General features: G+C 40.5%; 1 pseudogene; it reads right to left on the bottom strand.

Annotated features, from left to right (window-relative positions):
• LOC124854558 overlaps positions 1-24,196 on the bottom strand; it is a 226,801-nt pseudogene that overhangs the window by 344 nt on the left and 202,261 nt on the right.

The following is a 24,196-nucleotide window of genomic DNA, read 5'->3' as shown; positions in this document are numbered from 1 at the left end:
CTGCAATTGTTTAAACACAAAGAAACTTACGATTGATGTTGTTCGTCTCTGTGAATATCTTTTGACGTGCCCATGATGAGGTACATTCTGTCTTCGCCCAGATCTAAAGACTCCCTGCAGTGTGGATAACTCAGGAATGTGCGTTCTTTCCCCTGAGGACCCACATCGAAACTTCCTGCAATTGAAATAAATGAGAGAAGATGCTTGAGGATTGAATGGAGAGCTAAAGGAGATGTGTAACATAAATGAATAGTGAGACATTTTGGGGGTCTAATGGGGGTTTACATGCAGGTGCTGGGCTGTACCCCCACTGTTTTTTTGTCTGGCGATGCAAGCTAGGTTAGCATGCTGCTAGGGGTAGTTTTCTACTTTGCAAACAGAAATCAATCTTTTCATCTGCCCCTCTGCACAAATCTAAATAAATATGCTTTCTTTAAATGGGCAATTATTGCTCTGTGTGCCTACAGAAACAACAATGCAGAAAAAAAAGAGCCCCTTTTCAACTGTCTGTTGCCGGGTGAATGCGCTAATTTGGTAAGACAGCAAGATGAGAGAGCACCTCATGTGTTGGTTGTGACGTCAGACATGACGCACCACGGAAAAAACACAAAGGCAAACTTCTCTGATGGCACATGTTTTGCAAGTTCACTCAGTTCAGGTGTAGCTATGCCACCTACACCTCTTCACACCTACCCTTTTTCGTCCGGACACATCTGACTTTTCAGTTTAGTCCAGAAACAAAATAGCAGGCATCGGACCAGGGTCTGAACCAATGGACCAAATTTTTGTCAAATTTGAGATGGCATTAAAGAATAGACAGACAAAGAAGTGCAAGCTGCTTGCAGGAATGCTTGCAGTCTCTAGTACCAATAATATCGTGCCTGAAGTTTGTAATGCTGCTAGTAATACGTTAATGATATTACTGTGGCAACGAAATGAATGAAATCAACTGGTTCATTCATTTTCTCCACCTGCCGAACTGACAGCAGGTCTGTCTACAAACTAATCAAAATGAAGTATAGGCAGACAGCCCACATAGGTGATGGCGACAGGACATTACAAAAAAATCAGAAACCAAAACAACAGATCAAATGCAAACAGTGTAGAAAAGACATGATCCTGGTTTTGGACCTTGGTGCAAACTTTCTGTGAAAACGGCCTTAGAAATATATTCAATAAAACACAAGGTGATTTAAATTCCCGATGGTTCACAGAGGAGATAAATACCCACCTTCTTTGATCACTTCCAATATCCTCATTGTGTAAATGTCAGTAGACAAACTGTCTGTGAAATTCTCCAGTCTCACTTTATACACTGAGGACAGACAAGATGCAGATTGTTACCTCACTTATTTGATTATTTAACAATCACTCACTTACACAAACACACAATATGTTCAGGTTTAAACAAATCTCAACTCAAGTGCAGACCATTTTTAGTGCATCTTACCGAAATCTATTTTGCTGGTAGGAGTAGTCTCACAAGATTTTTCTGTGCGCAGATCATTGCTGATCTTGCCCTTCTTCTGCATACTGCAGTTCTCTGGAAATAAACAATAGGCACAAAGTAAATACACAAGTGATGACTTGATTAATTGAGAACATGTGTTGGTGTATGGATGCATCGATCAGAGACATCAGCTTCTGCAGATTTACTGTGAGCCACTTTCCACGACCACCTCCTTCAAACTCGTTTAATCTTCATCCAAATTGAATGAGGTGAGATACTAAAAGGCTGCAGGTAACAGACAATGGAGGATGATGAAAGCACTACATCAGTGTCATGTGTTGAGCGTGTCTTTGCATGTTCTCCCCGTGTTTGCGTGAGATTTCTTCGGTTACTGTGGCTTCCTCCAACAGTCGAAAGTTAAGCAGGAGATAGTAGGTGTGAATGTGAGTGTGAACGGTTGTTGTCTCTATATGTTGGCCCCTGATTTATCTAAGGTGTACCCTGCCTCTCGCCCAACGTTAGCAGGGATTGGCTCCAGCATCCCCCCGTGACCCTCAAAGGATAAGGGGTATAGATAGTGGATGGATGTATGGATGGCTATTGTCTTCAAAGAGACACCACCCTGTTTACCTTCGGCACATGTGCACTCATCATTTCTGCAGAGCCTCAGTAGCTGTCCAGCTTTCCTCTCTGGATGATAGAATTTCACACAATGTCTCTCTGCAACGGAAAAGAAATATACAGTGGCTTACATCAGTGAAAATCAACATTAAATACTTGATAGGACATGTTTTTGAGTGTGTGCAATTTGGTGCAGCTTGATTGAATGATGGCGACTGTTAGGCCTTGGGGAAGGTAAGTGCTCTACTGAGTGTCATTCTAAGTGTGTTTGAGGCTTACGGTTATAATATTCATAGACAGAAACAGTGGCTGGCTGTAAGACGCCCACTTTCATCGTCTGGTGAATCCTAAATGTGATCTCCTCTGGTCGTGTGTGAGAAACCTGCGGAGAAATTTAAAGCCAATGTCATGTAGAGACAGAACAACGTCTAGAGAAAAAGGGGAAAGGGGGAAGAAAGGCTTACGTCTTACCTTGTCCAGGTAGATGATCAGTGAGCCTCTTTCTGACAGGGCAGTGTTCATCTCATATTTTGAAATAGTGCGGGCATGTCCTTTAGACAACTACACACACACACACAAACAAACCGTGTCAGACACCTTTCAAAACCATTAAACATCTCCTTTCTCACATTGGCTCCATGTGGGTATGTGTGTATCGGTAAAAGCTCTTACTGAGTCCAAGTCATTAGTGTTGACGGTAAAGCCAGTCAGCAAACCGATATCCAAGATTGACATGCTTGCATCTTGCTCCCTGTCCTTATATCTTTGTAGGAAATGTACAATGTTCAATTAAACAAGACAGTTAAAACAATATGAAAAACACTTCAGTCAGTATTGTTTCTTTATTGTACTTACAAAACCTCTATTTTCAGCTTGTATATCTTCTCATCCATTTTGTCTGGAAAAGCAACATAACACACAAGCATTAAATCCTCTCTCATGAAGAAAAAAAACTTGGCAGAATGATGGCGACGCAGCAGGAAAAACACAGTTTGCAGTTACACAAACAAAATAGACGCATACAAGGAGACAAACAGAGAAAATGACAAATGATCACAACAAATAAAAATGAAGAGACCGGCAAATTACCTGGGATGAGCTGCACTGACATGTTGAAGGTCTGACAGTCGCTCTCCTTCTCTTTAGGTAGAGCATAATACAGCGACACCATCTGTCACACAGAAAATATCACATAAATGGGCTTTTGTCGTACAAGCTTTGTTGACACTAGGTTAAAAATGTATCTGGTCGGATCTGGGATCAATAAAGAACAGATACACAGCAGATGATAGAGCGTAGAACAAAAAAACATTTAACTTACTGTCACTGTTGCTTCTCCTGATCCTCTGGCAGTCACTTTCACATCCTGGTTAATATCATTGATCTGAGGATATAAAATACACACACACACACACACACACACACACACACACACACACACTGGATCAGCAGAGGAAACAAAAAGAAAAGCAACATGCAAGTTTGTGTGTGAGAGTGTGTACTCACTTTAGATGTTCTTGTGGTATAGCTGTTTTCCTGGTTGAAGATAAACTTTTCAGGCTTTGACCTGCCCGGCAACAAGATATCCACATTCAGATCGTACTCTGGTTCTTTAGCACTGGCCCAGTACTCTGCTACAGCCTGGTACACTATGATGGTAGCCTGGAGATAGAGAAAGAGTGAGGGGGAGAAAATAACACTTTTAAAAACCAAAGATATTGTTCATAGGTCCAGATTCATTTACACAACATGAAGTAAGATCTAAAGTTCAACTCAATTTAATCCTTGGGGCAATTTAAGTTGTCAATCTCATTTTACCTCCAGCTTTTCTTGTTTTAGTTGATTCATTGGTTTGAATTGATTAATTTGCTTTGAATAACATTTCATGAGCTGTAATTTTGTTAATTTTCTGTACTCAGCTATTTTGTAAATGAGGTATCAACCTAAATGTAATCCCGGGTTAAAGTAAAGGTTGAATGAATGAATGACAATTCAAATGCATGATAACTAGCTAGAGGTGCATATGGAGAGAGTGCTTTGTTACCTGAGTTGATCCAAATCCTCCGCCCACCTTCTGCTGTTGGTTGAACCATCTCACAATAGGTCGGGCTTCTTCGAAGGCCTTTATAAACAGAGGGGGAGAAAAGGGTTGAAGTCTCTGTGATTGAGCATCGGTTTTGGTTGGGTTTTCAGAAACCCACCATATAAATTAGTTTTTTCTATCATGGCAATTCTTCCTTGCAGAGACTTGGCGCTCGCCTGATACAAGTAATCGATTATCAATGGTTAGCAATGTTTTTTACTGTACAAGAACAGGGTTAGGGTTAGTCCTCAGAGAAGTTCCCTGTAACTTCTGATCAGCCCATTCCAAATTGTTATTTTAGAACAGGCACTGCACTAGCCTAATACTCCCTCCAGCCTTTTAATGAGGAGGCATGGCTTGTGACTGTTATTGTGTGTAGCTCGACATGCTGGTCAAACACACATACTGTAAGTGGGACATGCTTACCCCGACCTTGACCAGAGCCAGAAGAGCGTAAGCTGTGGCCTCCAGTGTGTAAATACGTCCCTTAGGTGAAGGCCAGTGGGACAGCTCTGAGGGGAAAAAACAGACAAAGCAACTTTTTAATACAAAGAAGAACTTGTGACAAACTTCAGTGACTTACAATATCTAATTTTGCTTAAAAAATGAAATAAAAACCGGAGGAATTCGAAAATGTGAGCAAATACAAGCTTATTTACATGAAAATCCAATTTATAATGGATTTTTAAGGCAAATACAGATATTTGACATTTAGTTTTAAATATGTACATTTATGTTAAATATTTCTGAAATAAGACTTGATATTCAACAATAAAATGTATATACTTTACAGACAACAATATTTTTTGTTTGTTTAATTGTTAGCAGGATTATACAAAAAACACTCAACTGATTTTCAGGAAATTGTGTGGAGAGGTGGGGCATGAAAAAAGAAAGAAACTATTAAAATAATGAATTTTGGTGCAGAGTTGGATCGGGGGACTGATCAAGGTTTTTGTTTTTACTTATTTAATGTGATTTGGGGCTTTTTTTTTACTTGGACATTTTTGTTGATATCTCAGAGAATAATCCATGGATCTGGATGAAACCAATCAGACTTTTTAGGGGACTAATAGTCATGAGTCTTTGTAATTTGGTGAAGATGCAAATAAAAATCTGGATCTAGTGAACTTAAATGCAGTTTCACAATGGGACTGTTGGGCTTTGGCAGAGGTATGTGTTATATTTTTGGCTTAAATCTTCCCATAATATCAATGTTGTTCGGGCTCTAATTAATTGTGGATGTGTTTTATATTTGTTACTACACATCCATATAATATTGTTGTGTGGCAGCACCTGGAGAAGCGAACTTGAAGAGGACTTCTTGGTTCAGTTTGCCTTCGTTGGCCAAGGCGTACGATGTAATGGCAACAGCATATGGGTTGGTGAGGCTGTCCAAACGCCTCTCCAGGTACTGCACCGCTTTGTCTACACTGACTGGAAGACTCTGGGCATCAGGAGAGAAAAAAAGAGGATGAGGGGAATCACTATAATACAACATGTTACACAATGCATTGCAAGGAGTAGAAAGTACAGATATTTGCTGATACGTGTAGTGTGTGGTAACCCTGACCCTAAAAGTGAAAAGTACCTGAAAATGAATCTACTTAATAATAAACTTAAGTACAGTATCAAAGTAAATGTACTTTTTGAGCAGTAAATCTGCCACAAGTATTATTGTAACTGTATGTGCTGTGCAAGAACAGGAAGGTTGACAGCAGTGGCAGTAGTAAATAAGGGGGGCAGGGCTCAGCCAAAGGTTTCATAATGAGAAGTAAGTAAATGAAGAAATACAAGATAGCAGGTACTCACACTAACAGTGGCAGCACATAGAGTCCGTGACTCCTGCATGGCGATGAGGATGAAGGCCGTCATGGAGGCTTCTGAATCGGAGCCACGCACATCACCCTACACACACGCATATGCACAAATTTAATTCTATTTGTATATGGTTATAACATTTGTAATGTTGTTCTTCATCTCCCTTAAGTTGAAGACTGATGTTGATGAAATTAGTGTACGCACCATCATTTCTCCGTGGTACATACTTCCGACTTCTTTGAACACGCCGTCGGGTTGCTGCGCGTAGAGAATCAGGAACTTCACAGCGTCACAGATCACATTGCTCTGCACTGCCACCAGACTGTTGGCCATGGCGAACACCTTGGTAACGTACGCTGTCAGCCTTAGGGAGGGGAGAGGGGGTAATTGTTCAGTTCTATAAATTTGGTAATGAAATACACCCTTCCTCTCATAGTATAGTAGAATATACGTTAGGAGACATTACATTACATATTAGAGGATGTTTACGTATGACTTCATAGATGTTATGATGCCTCACCAGGAGCTACTTTTGTGATCGGCCCACACAGCAAAAGAGCCATCAGTTTTACGGTAGGCAAGCTCGTTCTGGTAACCTGGACACAAACAAAACACACAATGCTTTTACTGAATAGAACTGATGGCAGTTTTGTTTGTAAAAACCGGGTGAAAACCTTAGTTGTGTCTGTGTCTATGTGTTAAGCTGCTTTCAGCCATGAACCTAACTCCAGATAATCCCTTGACGTTCTCCGGGGGGGGGGGCTGTATGTGAGAACGCGAATGTCAGAGTGAGAGGCTCCAGAGTTTCTCCTGCCAGCCTCTGAGTAAAAGCTCTGGATAAAGTTAAAATGAGCCGATGTGAGCAAGAAATCCTCTGCAGGATTCACTGCAAGTGAGTTGGTGGGTTGATGACGTTTCTAACACGCAAAAGATACAAAATGAGAAAAAGAGTACCAATATTTCAGGATGAAAAAGTGGTGCCATACATTGAGTTCATGTCTGAAAGCAATAGTGTTGTGAGCTAGGATATGTGGAGCAGGGAGGTATGTTTGTGTCTTGTTGTTTTGATACCACTTCAGCCACAGTAAAATTAGGTATGTGAGTAAATACATCTGGTGATCTTACGGTCTTGATATGCTGGAGGGCTTCGTTACGTTTCTGAAAGCCCACAGCCTCCCACTGGTTAGTTTTGTGGTAAATGGCTGTGTAGGTAGGGTCATGTGGATCATGTTCTGCTCTCCGCAGCCTGGCGGCTGGTAGATAAGGCTGCCCATCGACTGCCCACTAATTCGCGTTCTCTACCATTGGAGCAATGTTTTCCCTCCCCTGCAGACACACCAACAGAAAAACCAAAGCACTTTAAATCAACGGAAGAAACAAGCAAAACATGAATTCATTTTACAGGTATCGATACAACCATGTCCAAATGTACCATAATCCACCTGTCACCAGAAATCTGTGTGCTTTGAATATGTTTGGAACCAAATCTTTCTTTGGGATTCCACTGCTGATAATTTCCTTGTGTACCTCTGAGAGAAACATGATGAATTCAAGTAATAATAAAAACATAATATTACTACATTACTGTCAAATGCAACTATTTTATGTGATAAACTCACCGACACCTTTGTTAGGGGGTCTTAGTGTTATAATCTGTGGTTGTTTAACCAGAACACCTTCTGGCTGTTAAAAGCAGCAGAAACAAACATGACCCTGAAATCATAACTACTTTTTAAGTAATATATTATGTGGTTTACAATAAAATACAAGGCGAGTTTGTCTATTTTAAAAATATTCAATCCTTATTGGTCTGGTTCTTTTCTGAGTTGATGTTGCATTTGAAAGGCTGATGGGTTTGCATTTGAGTCTAAAAATAAAGCTAAAAGATTTCTCTACTTTATGGCTTTCCATACACTTTAGAATTGGCTGTTTGTTCCCCATTCTTAAATCATAGTCATCATCAGTATTTTGCCACTATAAGTAGCTATATATGTGAACAGCAATAACTTTTGCATTTGATAGAAATATATGAAAATGAGGACTGCATTCTATAGGTGCATTCCCTAATGACACAAAAGCTGTGTCCCAATTAAGGGGCATTTAATTTTGGGATCAATGTGGTGAATCCCTCTCCATTGCCAGACCTATCCCAGAGTTGTTCATTCGTGCAGAGCCAAAACCAGCGACTCAGGTATCTCCCGATTGGCTGGGCTGCAGTAGCGCCAGCCATGGTATGCGCCGATGAGATGGTAAAGAGCGGGACACGCTGGTATTACAAAAATCCTTCACAGATCAGACCATCTGATTTTGGCTGAGCCTTTGAAAACATTATAGAGACTTTTCAGATTTGATGGCAGGGAATGCCTTTACAGAGCCGATGGAGTTATTGGGAATGATATCGACACCTAATAGAGTAGGATATTAAAAATAAGTAATGCGTACAAAAACTCAAGGTTATACACTGAACTTTTAACAGGCTGCAGAAGCAGCTACACATACATTCCATCACATGTGTAACAGGCCTCGGAGTCGAGTACGTGTAGGCAGCTTGACTGCATGGTGGCGTTATACTTGCTGGGTTCTGCCACTTCTAGGTAAACACCAAACAAAGATGGGGCCTCAAGGGAGATCAACATTTAGCAAATCTGTTGAATCAGGCAGAAAAATCAACGGCTTGCAAGCTTGTCTACAGTACTCCTCGCCATTTCTGTCACTGATGGCGTGGCCCTGATGACGTGCCCACTGACCCCATTAAGGTCTCACTACTGTGACATTATCCGGTTATTGCATCTGCGTACCCATCTCTGAAACCCAAACTCAACTTCAACATCAGCTTTTGCTGCAATAGGAGATGAATCTGTCGTTATTCCTCCGAGTCAAATGGCTCTGCAGCGAACATGGGTTCCGATCCGACTAGCAGTAAATGGACAGAGTGACACCGGTTAGGCGTGCCAATTTATAAGACAACTTGAGGTTGTGGCAAATAAGAACATGAGTTGCACCAGGGGAAAAAAACAAACTCCTCTTCTGGCAATGGAAATGTGTCATTCACCTTTGCTTAGGTACACCTGCCTTTAAATACCTGCTTACACCTGCTAAATGTGGTGTAAAGAGGTATTTTACAGAGTGTATTTCTCTTACACACCCTGCAGCATCTTCGCGAGCTCCATCATTGAGATGTGACCTTTAAGCAGATCATGACCTCAATGCTGCAGATTGTCCTTCCTTATGGGAATGATGCGAAGGACAGATACGTGTGGTTTACAGCCAAGCCGACTCCCAAGCCTCCCTGACGATACACACATGTTAGAAGCCGCAACACACACATGCTCCTCCTCAATCCACCACCTTTCCTTGGGAAGGGACACAAAGATACATCAATGAGTGAGGTATATGTGCAGTGGGATCAGATCTGCCTCAAGAAGATGGGGATTCTTCTTGATGATTCCTCTCTCATATTTGACAATTTAAATTTCATAATTTGTGTTAAAAATTAACTATGTAATTTAATGGTTGAAATTGTTTTCCAAAAGAACATTTTGACCTTGAGAATGAGAAGGGCCATGTCGCCCACTGCACTTATCCAGAGGGTTTCTTCAGGGTTTTACAAGTAAGATTTAAAGACTTTTAAGACCATAAGGAATGAAATTTAAGACTTATATATCAATTGACAGATACAAGGAAAATTGAGTCAGAATTAATATTTTATCTTCCACACACAGTGAAGATAAAGTGAAGTAGCAGAGTAGATAATAACCCTGAAACACCAAACTATCTACAAACTGGGTAGTATCAGTGTGTACTGTGACAAACTCTGACCAAGGTGTTCGTGAACTCAGCTATCAGTCCCATATTTAGTCTTATTTGTAGTTTTATAGGCGTGCTAATATCTACATCACAGAAAGCACTACACAGATAGAATGTGAAACTGTCATGAAGCCAAAACATTTCTCTCAGAAATGAATAATGCGTACATCTTAAAAGTGCAACTGATTTGAATTGACCAGCATTTACCTAAACATATTTAAGACTTAGAATGTGCCATTTACCACATTAAAACCCTTTACAGCCTAAGTCAACCAATTTTAGACTCTTGAACTTTTAAGATCCCACAAAAACCCTAAACCAGGAGAAACAATCACTTAAATATCTACTTTTGCTTTCTTTGACATCAGTGAGAAAAATGATCATCGTCTCATTGACTCATCCTGAAACAACAACAAGCATCGCGCTCAGACTTACCATGATAACATCAGGGCTGTGGTTGTGGAGGATGGCCTTAACTTCAGCTGCTCTCCACGGACAGCCAGAGTAGGGCAGTCTGAGATCATTGAAGAATGGCTTCAGACAATCACTTCAATGGTGTAGTAAGATTCCTTAATGATAGAAGGATAAGTGGTGAAACAGAAGAAAGAAATGGGGATGAGAGAGATTTAAGATGATGGTAGTCGACAAAAATTGCGAGTCCTCACCGTGGTTCTTGACAGACTGATGCCAATGAACTGCCAGGTTGTGATTGAGTCTTGCAAAGGCCCTTCATAAGGATGTGGAGTCACTGGATCAAAAAAAAAAGTGCAAAAGGACTCAGAGGTTTTCAACGTTGGTGGTGTCATGAACAAAGTATAGTATTTTGAATGTCTATTTTAGTTCCCTCACCAGTTCAGTGTTTGTCGCGAGCAAGGAAGGCAGCTGGATGTCTGACCACAGCAATAGCTCTCAGGGAACAAGTGCGAGAAACAATTTCATTGCTGTCCATGTAACTGTTGTTGTCCTCCTCACCTGGAGTCATTAACAAGGAAGAGTTACCACTTTGATTGTCTCACAACCACCAGTCTGACCCATAGATCTTAAATAAAGATGGACACAAAAGTGACGGTCTGGCCGCCACCTGAGTGGCTGGCTGCAGTATCTGGGACAAGTCTTCCAGTCTCTGAGCTGCTTTTGTGTTGATGGCATTCCTGAAAGCGACAGATGCAAAATGAAGAAAACTAAAAAGAGCCCTAAACATCTCTGGATGAAAATCTGTGTCTGGTAATACAGAAGACACTGACGAAATGTCAAAGAGTTTTGGCAATAACATGGATCAAAAAGCAGACTGCGTCAAAATAGGTGTGTTTCCTCGGCTAGGTAGTTCTTATCACACTGATACTTTGCTCAAGTTGTAATTTTCTGATTAAAAAATAATACATTACTTCTTTTTATGACTGATTAGGTGGTTGACGTGGCTCCTACCTGATCGCTACTGCTCTGAGAACTCTCTTGAATTCCAGTAAGATAAAAACGCGTTTGTATTCTGGGCATTTGGATTTGAATTTCCTAAATAGTGGGAAAGCGGAGACGTGTCGTCCATCTTTATGTACAATCTATTGTCTGTGTGGGTGACCCTGCTTCCCCCTTCCCCTCATCACCCACATCTCTTTTACTACGGGCCAGATTGAGCTGGTCTGCTTCATCCTGGGTGGTCGCAGGTTCTCCACCTCTGTGCAGCAGTGCAGAAGCCTCAGCACAAGTGCACCGTCAGATGTACTCTCACTGCGTCCCGACGGGTGTATGACAGGGGGGTCTCCCTCATGCCATCCAAACAGCACTCCACGCTTGCAGTTCTTTGTCCATAATGACTCACTGGAAGAGGGTTGAGGGAGAGACAGAGGTGAGAAGAAGGGATGAAGTACAAAATGAAATGGGAGCTGTTTGGAATAAAACATTTAAATTAAGGCAAATTAGAAACAGATACATAAACTAGGCAATTAGTCTTATCCACATTACGGCCGTTCACTTTAATTCAAAATTCAAATAGTGTATGTGGACTAGATGGTTTAGGTTGTGGTTCTTACACACTATAAGCAGCTGGTCATTGACGTGCGACCATAGTGGGAGATCGTTTCCTCCTGGTAGGGGACTGGACATTTCCTCTCTGGAAATGCAACACTTAACTAAATATTAAAAACGGAGCCACTGACAGAGGATATAGTTTGACTTTGATCTTAGCCAGTTGGATGAAATCAGTCCTAATGTAGAAGGAAAACAAATGAGAGAAAATCGATTGTCACCTTGTCTGTAGAGTCCCAGAGGCAGTGCTGTGGACTGGAACAACAGGCGACATCATAGAACACCTCATGCTGTCCTTCCCTCCAAGGTGTGCAGCCTGTGTCGTATTTCTCTGCAATGTCCCACCCTGAACAGTGGAAGTCATTTACACACAGGGATACAGATTCTGGGAATTAAAAGAGAGGAAATAAATCAAGTTCTGAATCACCAGAAGAAAGATGTATTTATAAAGTGTCAGCAGCATGACAGATAACTACAGTAACACTGGATATTCATCACACTGCAGCCTGCATTATTCCCTCCACCAGGGGTTATGTTTTCACCTGTGTCTGTGGTTTGTTTGTTGGTGGATGTACATCAGCAGCATCCGCAAACCACTGAATAATTCCACCAAACTTGTTGGAGGAGCGGTCCTGAAGCGAAATCGTTATTCTTTGGTCCAAATCTTGGATTAAGGCCCATCTAGTAATTTTTTACTTTTCTATTATTGACTTAAATAAATAACCTTTCTTTTTTTTTCATTTGTATTCGTTACTATAGTGCCTAGACTATCATATGTTGGGCTTTGGCGGAGTGATGTGACCTCAAACTGAGTTGCACACACATGGACTGACTACGAGATATTCTGACCTTCTCCGTAGCGGCTGTATGTTGAGAGCATAAAATGTGTAAGTAAGAGACTCGGGAGCCTAGAGATCCCTCTGAAGGTTCACGGCAAACGAATGGGCGTTTTGATTACCCTTCTAACCACGTGACAAGATGCAAAAGTGAAAAAACAAATATCTCAAGATGAAAAGAAAGCGGTGCCACGCACACATAGAGCACAGATGAAGAGATCTCCAAGAAGAGCTTTTGGTGATAAGGGCCGATGCCACTGTCGATGTGCTGAAACAAAAACACGAGATCTCTGCAGCCGGATGAATCGTTACATCCTGCCTGCGCCACCCCCTCACATGAACGCTTCAGAGATTTCTGTGCTGTTGTGAACACGTCTAAGCAGAGAATCTCCTCCTGCATCATTCATTCAATGAAGTATGAAGGCAAACTTGAGTTCATGTCACAAACGACCAATGCTGAAAACTTAAAAGGGTACTTTTTTCATGTTATTCAAATTAACCACCTTTTGAAATATTTCCACTGATAACGATGGGAATAAAGGAAATTGCCTTTTTCTGGGTGAGGCGGTGCTTGTTATGAGAGCAATAGACGCCTTTGTCCACTGCTGCCAGTCACCGTATCCTCTGGATCTCCGGTGACCTTCAGTTCAAACATGCTCTGTGTGACAGGCTCGTAGGTTACAGTAAAGACTAGAAGGTCCAGCTTCAGCTAAACATGCAGAGGGAGGAAGAGGCGATGAATAAAGAAGAGCAAACAGGCTGCTTGATGAAAAACATAGAAATATATCCCAAAAGTGGGAACCAACTTTTCACTTTCTGCACTTGTCTTGTTTCTTCATAATTAGTTTAACTCTGTAAAATCAGTGACGTGGAGTCTTACGAACCCATGCAGGGAGTCCATGACATCCACCCACCTGGAGTCTGTACCACCTCATTGTCAGTTGAATGTAATATTAGGCTATGATGTGGAATGATGGCAGCATGTCTTTGGCATTTCAATATTCAGGGAAATCAACACTTGGCCTCTTGTCTATGCTTGGCCATGTTTGATCAACTGGCCCTGCTCAGGATCTAGGGCACAGATTCACACACAAGTACTTAAAACCAGGTTTATACTTTACATAGGTCAGAGGCATGAGGCAGAGAAAAACATCTCTCACCAGGTATGTGATGTCACTGTCTTGGTTGTGGCTTTTAGATTGAGGTTGACTTAGATTGTCTCCTAATTCCAGCTCTACTGTATCCACCTACAAAAATTATATTTTACAATGGTGCGAGACACTGAATAGTTCATGGCACATCCACAGTGCTTTATCATCAAGCCTTGTCCTATCATCTGAAGGTATTTAGACTTACCTATGTGGATGTAGTTTTGGCTTTTAGTGTTGTATGGGACAGCTACCATGTTGGCTATAGCTTGTCTCAAGGTGAAATCTAGAGATCGTTGGTCTTGGCCTTCAATTAGAGACACACATGGTTATAAAGAAATACATATAAAAGATCTCAGCTCTGCACCGTCGATCTCATCCTATTGTTGACAAACATTGAAGTCTCTCAGCAGTTTATTATATCCTTAAAGCTCTTTGTTCCTCAAAATCAATTATATCTTATTATTATTATTCAAAGTTTATCATAAAAAAATCCTCTGTCACCTTAAAGTAAACCCAAATGTAACACTTCACCTTCCTTCCTACGTCCGTGACTGGGATGGTGAATATGCTAATATGACCTCTCTCGTGGAGGAGCCTTTTCCAGCTACTGAGGGCTTTATCCATACTACTATGTTTTACTAACATGATCTCTATAGTGCTTTGGCTCGTTCCAGGTTTAATTCCCATCTATAATAACACATGTAAGAAAATTACAAACCATTACACTTAGCATGCATGCGTTAATATTTGCAGGACTTAACTCTAGGAATCAATTGTTTCCTTCATATATTTGCAGTTATATCATTGTACAATGCGATTTAACAACACTTGTAATTGATTATCCATGATCGTTCTGCACTGGAGGTCAAGGCTAATGCGTCTGTTTTCTTCTGGAATAGGGTCATGTGATAGGCGCCTGTTTCAAGCTTATCTCTATTTCTGCTCGTTTAGGACTAAAACACTGCTTTGGAGTTAAAATGGGGTCAGCAGTGTTTCAAGCTTCTCAGTTTAGAGGCTCTAAAATTCTGAAATGGTGTGAACACCAGGCGTAACCACAGCATAGTTGTTTTTAAGAATATAGGACATGGTTTTGAATAACCCTTACGTTTGAGTCTTCTGCTGAATTTAGGTTACCAACTACCAGTAGAAGTTAGCAGGTGTTAGTGGTAGGGACTTAACTTCAGCTGTACTACCTTGGCGTCATCAAGTGTTTGGCTTTGTAATCAATGATACAGGCAGAACAGAAAAGGAGGGTACACACTGAGGCTAAAGGTAGAGACTTCACAAAACACTAAATCTGTTCTTTTCTTACACTGGCATTTCTTAACTGCAGTGTAAGGTGGAAATACTCATGTGCAGCTGACTGCTTACTTTACTCAAAATGTTCTTGTATCAAATGGGAGTCAAAGGGTTCTTTATATCACCATCATGTGCACGAGATAAAAGGTAATGGTATAAAAAAGGCAAGGGGACGTGTGCTTTTAAGCAGTTTCTGAGGGGACTTTAAGATCCGTTCTTGCTTACTTAAAGCTGCATTATTTGATTATTACAGAAATCTCGTGGCATTAACAGAACCAAATCAACAAACTAAATATATCTGAAACCTGCACAGAGCTGCAGTTGGGTAATGTATTAATCAAGTGTAATCAATTGCAAGAAATCAAGCTCATGCTCTGATGCAGGTTTCAGCTTCTGTTGCAAACGAACTGTCATGGTATAAGGAAACAAGGCGAAATCAAAGCTGAACCTTACACGATCGTCAGTCTTGGAAACTCCGGCCTGTGTTGGCTGTAGCTTTATAGCCATTAGCTCATGATTTCTGCCCTGCACCTCACCTGGATTCACCACCACTCTCTGCTCCTTTTTTGCCGGACTTTCATCTGGATTTGTGACTTCAATCTGCCATCAAAAACAGCCAAACAATGAAGTATTCACCTGTATTATCAAAGCATACAGTTAATCACATCTTATTAAGAGCAAACAAACTCTATTACATCTGTACTGTATGCAGTGTATATACTGTGCAACAATAGACAGAACAGAACAATGGTGAATATTGCACAAATAGCACAAAACTAATTAGGGTCCACTCAGATGCTTGGCAAACAGAACCGGACTGCTCAGTGCCATCATTCCCACACAGTATGTGGGCTGGATGACAGTGGGACAGTGTGGGCCAAAACAATTTTGCTATGTGGGATTGGAATAGTTAACCTGTTGAATTGAGTAGTAATTATCTAACCTTTAAAATACAAACTCAAGACAACAACAACAGAAATAATAATAATAATAATATAATAATACAATATTAATGGCTATACATTTGATTTCACTGCGCCTTGACAGACACCCAAAGACACCTTACAATATATTACAAATAAACACGTGAATAATTTAAGCAAAACCAAACATTGAATTTGGATTAGTGTTTTGATCATGTTTTTTTGTGTAGTCAGTTCACATAATATTTATAATGCATATATATTATCCATAGATATTTTTAATTATATAACATAGGTAATTTTATTTTATTTCAGGTTGCCTGGTAAAAGCTGATAGATAAAATTAGCTTTTACAGCTAACTTTTTTACAGTATTTTGTCTGTGGATTAATGAGCACTGTCTCAGAAAATAAATAAACACATGATATATAAATGTATGAATTACTGCTTTTTCTCTGAAATATAATTTGTTCATGTTGCATCATAGAAATATAGAGCGATTACTGTGTTTTATATAAGTGTAAAAATCGTCAGGGCTTTACATAACATGAAGCTCATTCCGGTTTTTGAAATATTTGGGCGTTCTCTTGAAGTGGATGGGTGTGAATTGATGTGACAATCTGGATACCTCTCAACTCTGCCTCCACCATCTCACCACCTGTTCAAACACAAGCGCACACCCACCCACAGGCCCATTACATTTGTTTAAGAACTAAACTGATATATGAAAATGGTCATTTCTGATGCACATATCCTATATAGGATTTATATTTTAGCCTCATAGCGTGCACATATTTATCAATGACATTGAATAAGTCCTTGGAGCTGCTGAATCACACATGATCACACATGCTGAAATGGCAGAAACTCACAATTTGTCTTTCTTACACTCTCTATCCTTTACTGACAGGATACAAATGTCGAACTCCCCACCAGTTTATTGATATCCTGGAAGGTCTGTGTGATGTGCTGTCTCTTCAGTTGGACCTGCCCATTACCATTCTCGATCTAATGTGACATAACACAGAAAACAAACAGAACATCGTTCTGAACATCATGAATATTTAATATCTGCAGATAGAAATGTGACAATGCAATGCAATGCAACTGGCAAATTGACAGACAGAATTATAGTATGTGCTCACCAATATTCTCTGAAGAGAGCTGGGGAAGCTGTTCTTCCTGATCATCCTGCTGAACCCCCAAATACCACGTATGCTGTGCCACTACCTCTTCACCAAACAGATACCTAAAAGCCGGCAGAGGTTTATACCCTGTGATGGAAAATCCCCTGACCAGGTGTCTAACTGCTGTGACACTGTCTACCTGACAGGATTATTACCCATATTTGTTGGTGTCTCTCACTGCTGGCCTTGATCAACAAGTGCCATGCCCTTGATGACGGTGATATTTTCTTCTGACTATTGTGAATGGGACAGAACACAGATGATCTCTGTCTGTGTCTTTTCATATTATGTTTTATGAAAACCTCTTTGTATAAGTTCTGGCTTTTGTGAACTTGTGGCCAGTTCATTTTGAGCACCACGTGCTTGTTGTGTCAAACCTCTGCAGGCTTACTATTATAAAGACTCAAAGGCAACTCAGTCTGAGAATTTCATTATTTCAAATCTCAGATGATTTCATCTTTTTACACAAGAAGAAAAACTGGACTGTTAAAATTAGGATCATCAAAATGTGACATTAATAATAATAATAATACATCAGATTTATGTTAAGCTTTTCAATGCTCTCAAAATAGCGATACAAAAATAAGGAAACAATCAATAAACTCTTTAATACAAATAAAAAAAAAAAATGTAATAATGAAGTATATACTAAGAAAATAAAAAACTAAATAAAAACAATGACTGGAAGTGAATCAGATTAAATCTGATTAGGCCTAGTGACAAATATATGTAAGTGGTCTTTTTAAGAAATAAAAAAATTATAATAATAATGAAAAAAGAGTCAGTTTCTCACAATACTACAAAAATTAAAAATTGAGACTTTACATTTCTAAGTTTTTGAAAGAACACAATGTGGTTGAACAAGAAACACAAATATATTCAATGATAAGTGGCTTTGCTTAAAAGCTATAGGAGCCAACAGTAAATAAGGAACGCTAAAATGTGCACCTTACTGGATGCATTGATGTTGGATATTTAATTGGTCCCTCATGTAAATTGTGGGCCCTTTGTGGCCCCTGATTTTAGAAAAATCCTAGATCCACCACTGAACAATGACAACATACTAAATCAGCAAAAGCTCCAACACATCCTCTATTTCAATCAATCCACTAATGAAAACTCTTTTCTGTAGAGCCACAAAACAAAAACCTTCATACTTAACTTTGATGTTGATGGTGAGATCCGGACTGTCCACATAGAGAGGAGCTCAAGGCGTCAGTTTCACCTCAAAACTGAGCAGCACTAAAAAAAATAAGTACATTATATCAAGTAAGTTTGTATGGAAGTTAAAATTAATGAATGCTTTTTAGGTTTTACAGTAAATGGCAGCAGCTTGAGAGGTAAAAGGGACTCACCATATTCTTTGACCTCGAACTCTGCAGAAAAGCTCCTGTGGGTTGCTGTGGAACTTAGCCACAACTTTCCAAAGTCCAGGGCTGCATGCATGCACACACACACACACACACACACATGCACACATGCAAAAATTTGAATTAAAATGTCTGAAGATGCATTTAAAGTACCCAGGTTGACTCTCGAATAAATCCTGAAGTCTGTCACTGTTATTTCTGTCAGTCCAATAGACTAAAGTCGTCAGGTTGTTAATAAAGATTAACAAGCTGGCGGCACTAAATAGTTTAATTTAATTTGATTTAATTAAATACTAACCTGACAATTTCAGCGAGTTAAATCTCAGAGTGGATCCCTGATTTCAGAGACTGGATCCAGAGGTAAAAGCGATGCCTTCGGGAGTCTAAAAATAAAAGTCATTGGACAACCATTAACACTGAACCCCCTGCCGCCACGGTAAGTCTAACACCTATTTCAACAATGTTTCTTTGCCCTTTGCAATGAGTGATCGGAATGGCTGTAACAACAGATCCCATGAAACGTGAACTTTTTACTATGAGGAACAAGGTCCACACTGAAGGTATTTTTAAAAATGTTTAATCTAAGAATTCATTGGAGATGATGGTAAGCTAGAAATGATGTACATTAGGCTGATTCTAATTATAACTTCTTTTTTTTTGTAAATGCTAAGTTAAAATGTAATACACAAACTCAATGGCAATGAAGCCTTCTGAATTTCCTAAATCCCTCTCACCGGCTCCATGCGGGCGTCTGCAAACATTCACAGAATCAGACTTGTGGGAGAGAGATAGAGGTTTATTTTACAATTACATTCATTCATAAAAAGAACAAATGATAGCCTCTTGCAGAGATATGGGTGAGTTCCTCAGCGCTGAAGTCGTCTGAACCTTACTGTTTGGGTGTGAAGGGGTCTGTCAGTCTGGATGAAGATGTAGCCAGACTGGAAGGACACCAAGGCCGGCTTTCACCCTCAGCAGGCGGTCGGGAACTGAGCTTGTAGGTGAGCATTTTTGCTTTCGGGTTGGCGTCCTTGCTAAGAGTCTCCAGCAGGGATCTGATGGCAGCATAGCAGGAATAGTGTGTGACTGAGGAGCAGGGCGAACATGTCAGGCATTTCCTCTCGGAGTTCATGTTGGCGTGGCACATTGATCACAGCAACAGTGTTTCACATACCCTTATTTGTCCCAGTGCTGAAAGTGTCCTGAACTGGTAGCGTCACAGATGTGGTTGCACCAGCCTTTTTGTTCTTGGTTGGATGGTTCTTCACGTTGGTTAGAAACTGATGTCTACTCCTTAAAGTCTTGACACTCCTGCAAAGACATTTCTGCCGTTCTACGGAGCTGGTTAGGCAGACATCACCTTCCTACAGAGCAGGAGGAAAGCACAAAGATAAAAAAACATACTGTCATCACCTGCAGCATGTGCTCATACAGGGCAAACAATTTTAAAGCCCATATTTGTGCCAAACACTACAACAGTGTAATCTAGCCCACCTACGGAATGGAATAATGCCAATTGAAATGATCTGCTCCTGTTTGCCTAGATCTGATTTGCAATTAAGCAGTAGCAATGCTGCAGGAAGTCAACCAAGGTGTCCCTGAACTTGTTTTGTGGTGTTGGGGCCATAGTCACCATTTACCATATGGGCCACTATAGGTCCACATCAGATTACATTTTACCTAGAGTACGGCATATTTCCAAAAGGAATCCATTTGTTTTGGTATATTTGGGCAACTTTTGCTCATTTACAAGTGAGCTATTTTAGGCTCCTTATCCATTTTTGTCCAGGCCACACAGAGGCCAGAAGTGCAGCAGTGGCCCACATCCATGAGCCCGACACTATTCTCTTTTTGTACCTATAGGAGGTTGTGTTTTCATCTGTATGTGATTGTTTGTTTGTGGCAAGTTATACTGCAACCCTACTGGATTAAATTGTACGAAATTTAGTGGAGAGGATGTGGTGGTCAGAAAAGAACCCATGAATTCTTGTACATTTGGAAAACATAAAAAGAGGACAAGGAGTCCATGCTAGAAGCAGACTCCTTTCTTAGTCGGACAAATAGGCATATTAGCTACTTGGCTGTTTACAGCTTGCTTTATATATTGGATTTGACTATATTCTGTGTTTACTCTGGGGCCAAGATGAGCTATCACTTGTCCACTGAAAGCAGGATTCACGTTGATTATGATCTCGTAAAAATATTAGTTATTTAATGAGTAGATTAAAATATATATACATATAAATTCGGAAAATGCATTGATATGCCCAAGTTTTTGAATTAGTCATATTATAATTCTAATGATTATATAAATATTAAAATAGCTGCTTCATAGACTATAGGTCAATAGGGTTAGCGATTCAGCTAAGTGATGAACAGAAATGTTTTAAAACAGTCTCCGCTCTGATTTCTTTGATAACTCACACCCTGCTGATGTCTATGTAATGTGCTGTGCCCATTATCCGTATCAAGACACTGGTACTTGCGTACCATGCTGCGACGGATCGGGCCACAGTCTATCCTGGACATAGTTAAACCTCCCACCCCAGCCCGTCCACTCCACTCTGCATCTGCCAATCGACTTGCTGCTCCCGCACTGCGAGCTAGACACTCAACAAATCTTGACTGTTTGCTGTCCTGGCTCCTAAATGGTGGGAGCAGGCTCCCCAATGACATCAGGACAAAGGCAGGCGCTGAGAGCACATCTCTTCCGACTACACCTTGGTTAAGAAGATAACGTCTAATAATAATCGTCACTCTGGTGTTTTACATATATATATATAGTACAAAAGTAAGTTTAGTTGCACTTATGGCATGAATGCCAGCACTTTGTAGTTTGGCTTTTTGGAAGCTAATTGCCCGTGGTTCTTGCTGTTCAGGTTTTGTTCCTCATGGTTGAATACACTTATTGTAAATTGCTTTGGATAATCTAATATAAATGATATATGATGAAATGTAATCTAATGTTGTTCATGAACTTTTGGACCTTGCTTAGTGTACGCTACTGAGTGCTATTTCTAGTTTTGTTGTTCTGCCTTTGGGCATAAATAACTAATGTCTCTCAAGTCATTCTTCTAAAGCTTTTATTTATCTAAATTCAATTAACCATTTCATCATGTCTCTCTCGACTTTGTTTGCTTTGTCTGTTCTAACACATCCTTTGCGAAGACTCAGGACAAAATCCATGACCTTGATTTAGAACAACATTACCTTGACTAGTGAACTCTAAACTGGACAACATCCTTCATTATGTGAGAGTCTCTGAGAACTAGATTCGTTCACTTCCTGAGAGCCCTCTCCATACAGAGGACCAAGCATTGAACTTGGGGTGACAGAACCTCCTAAATAGCACACCCACCTCCTGTGGAGACTCCTGGGTATCAGGCACTGCGACCTATCCTTTCAAACCACTATTAAAACTCACCTCTCAGAACTGTCTTCAATGTATAATGATGATACGTTTTATCGAGTTCCTTTAAAGCTATACAAATAAGTTATTATTATTATTATTATTATTCTTTCTATTAGTTAAAATGTCATATCTCTTAATGCTGTAAGAAAAAGAGAGGGCGTTCTGATTTGGATTGCCTGTGTGCATGGATCCCCTCTAAAAGTAGATAGAATTATTTATTGCCCATGTGGTGTTCTAAAAGTTTTGTGGAAATCCTCAGTATATATTTGCGTTATGAAAAACAAATGGACGAGTTAAAACATAACTCCCTGGCAGAGCGCAGGAGCAGATCTGCTCACAGTGGAGATCCATCAACCAGTGGTGACAGAGGCAAAGGCCAGCGGGTAGCAGCCACAGTGGAGTCTACTCATCCTCCTGCACTGATTCTGTTCTGCTGACAATGTAGACTGTTGCACTGCTCCTCCTTGTATCTTCTCACCTCCCTCCTCTACTTAGTTCACCTCCAGACCTGACTCCACCTAGCCCCTTCCTGGAGCTCTCTGAACACATGTCACCCTGACACAACACCCTGCCACACACACACACACCTGAAACACACACACACACACACACACACACACACACACACACACACACACACACACACACACACACACACACACACAACACACACACGTTTCCTTGATCTTCAGTTAAATAAGGGTTTATCACATTTGTGAAGAGAAAGATAACATAAGAGAATCGTACTGGTCAACAGATCCGACTGATTGCTAAACATACTCAAATAAACACTTGCAGAAGTTATTCTGCTTTAGCCATGGACAGTTTTTAAAATGAGGACATTAAAAAATGTTTTATTTGATTAGAAACTTCAAGTCACTTATAGTTCTTCTGAGATTGCTGATTCAGAACACACACACAATCACAAATCACACACAAGCAAACACACACTCACAGACCTCCAGTGGAGGGAACACAGTGTTGTGTAATTGCTGGTTAAAGTTAAAGGCTTTTTTGGATTGTCGGAATGGGAATTTTTCCTATTGCACTCAGTTTTAAAGGATTATAGTCCGTGATTTTAATAGTTTTTATTGGCTTATATAATTCTTCTTTAAAAAAAACGGATTTCACATAATTCCATGGCTCAATGAATTCAATTAGGCCTTGAAAATGTATTTTGATGAATGGATTCACTAAAAGCTATATCCCATTGTTTTAAAATTAAACAATCAGGTTCCAATTATGTGGAAACTGAATTATTATCTTTTGAATGGTTATGTTCAGGCACTCAGAGGACTTGGTAAATGTTCGTCATCTGGTTAAATACATTAAAAGATTACCTGTCTGACCCATATCTCCTGCTGCGTTCTTTATGTGTGGCAAACTCCTGAAAATGTCTGTACCTAATTTACCAGATTTCCTGTCTAAAAACAGCTCCTGTCTAACTCACAGTGCCACAAGGCTCCATGAAGTAAAGGGGCACAGCCTAGAAAGCCCTACACATACATCTACATTCCATTAACATTATTTTAACAGTTTTTGATCAAACAAACAAATATTTCCTCTAATGCCGGGTTCACACAGGACGCGGAACTGCAGCGCCACGGCGCGCCGCGCCATTCTCAAGCGCGCAGCCGCCTGGCGGTTCACACAGGACGCGCATTTCTCCGCGCCGGTCAGCCCGCGATTCTGCTTTCTCCGCTTGTTGTTGTACCCGTTGAATGTCGGGGTTCGGGGGTAAATGATGGTCTTCATAGCCCCCCCCCCCCCTCTCTTTCTCTTTCTCTCTCTGTCTGTCTGCTTGTGTGCTTGTAGTGGATGGGCAGAGGGGGACATTTAATTATGTGATTGTGAAAATTGTGAAAATTAAAACTCCAGGACAACAGAAGGGGAATACAAAGTATGGGAATGCATATTTGATAATTTATGTCATATAAAATATGTCATTTATATCGTTTAAAATCATTTTTCAGTGTGTTTCCTGGCGCGATATGCTCGCGGCAAGCGGAAAAAATAGACTCGACGCCGAAACCATCGGTGCAGGGCGCGAGGCGCCCTTGGCGCTGCGCGGCGCATCGCAGCCTATGTGAACGGCACTATTGAGTAACAGGGGGGCAGAAAGGAGGCGCCTGGCTTTCCTTGGCGCGGCGCGCCGTGGCGCTGCGCTTCCGCATCCTGTGTGAACCTGGCGTAAGAGTTGCCGAACTCGACTCAG

This window comes from Hippoglossus stenolepis, chromosome 2 (genome assembly GCF_022539355.2).
Source record: "Hippoglossus stenolepis isolate QCI-W04-F060 chromosome 2, HSTE1.2, whole genome shotgun sequence".
NCBI lineage: Eukaryota > Metazoa > Chordata > Actinopteri > Pleuronectiformes > Pleuronectidae > Hippoglossus > Hippoglossus stenolepis.
Note: the sequence above shows the minus strand (reverse complement) of the source record. Positions and strands in the feature narration are given on the sequence as shown.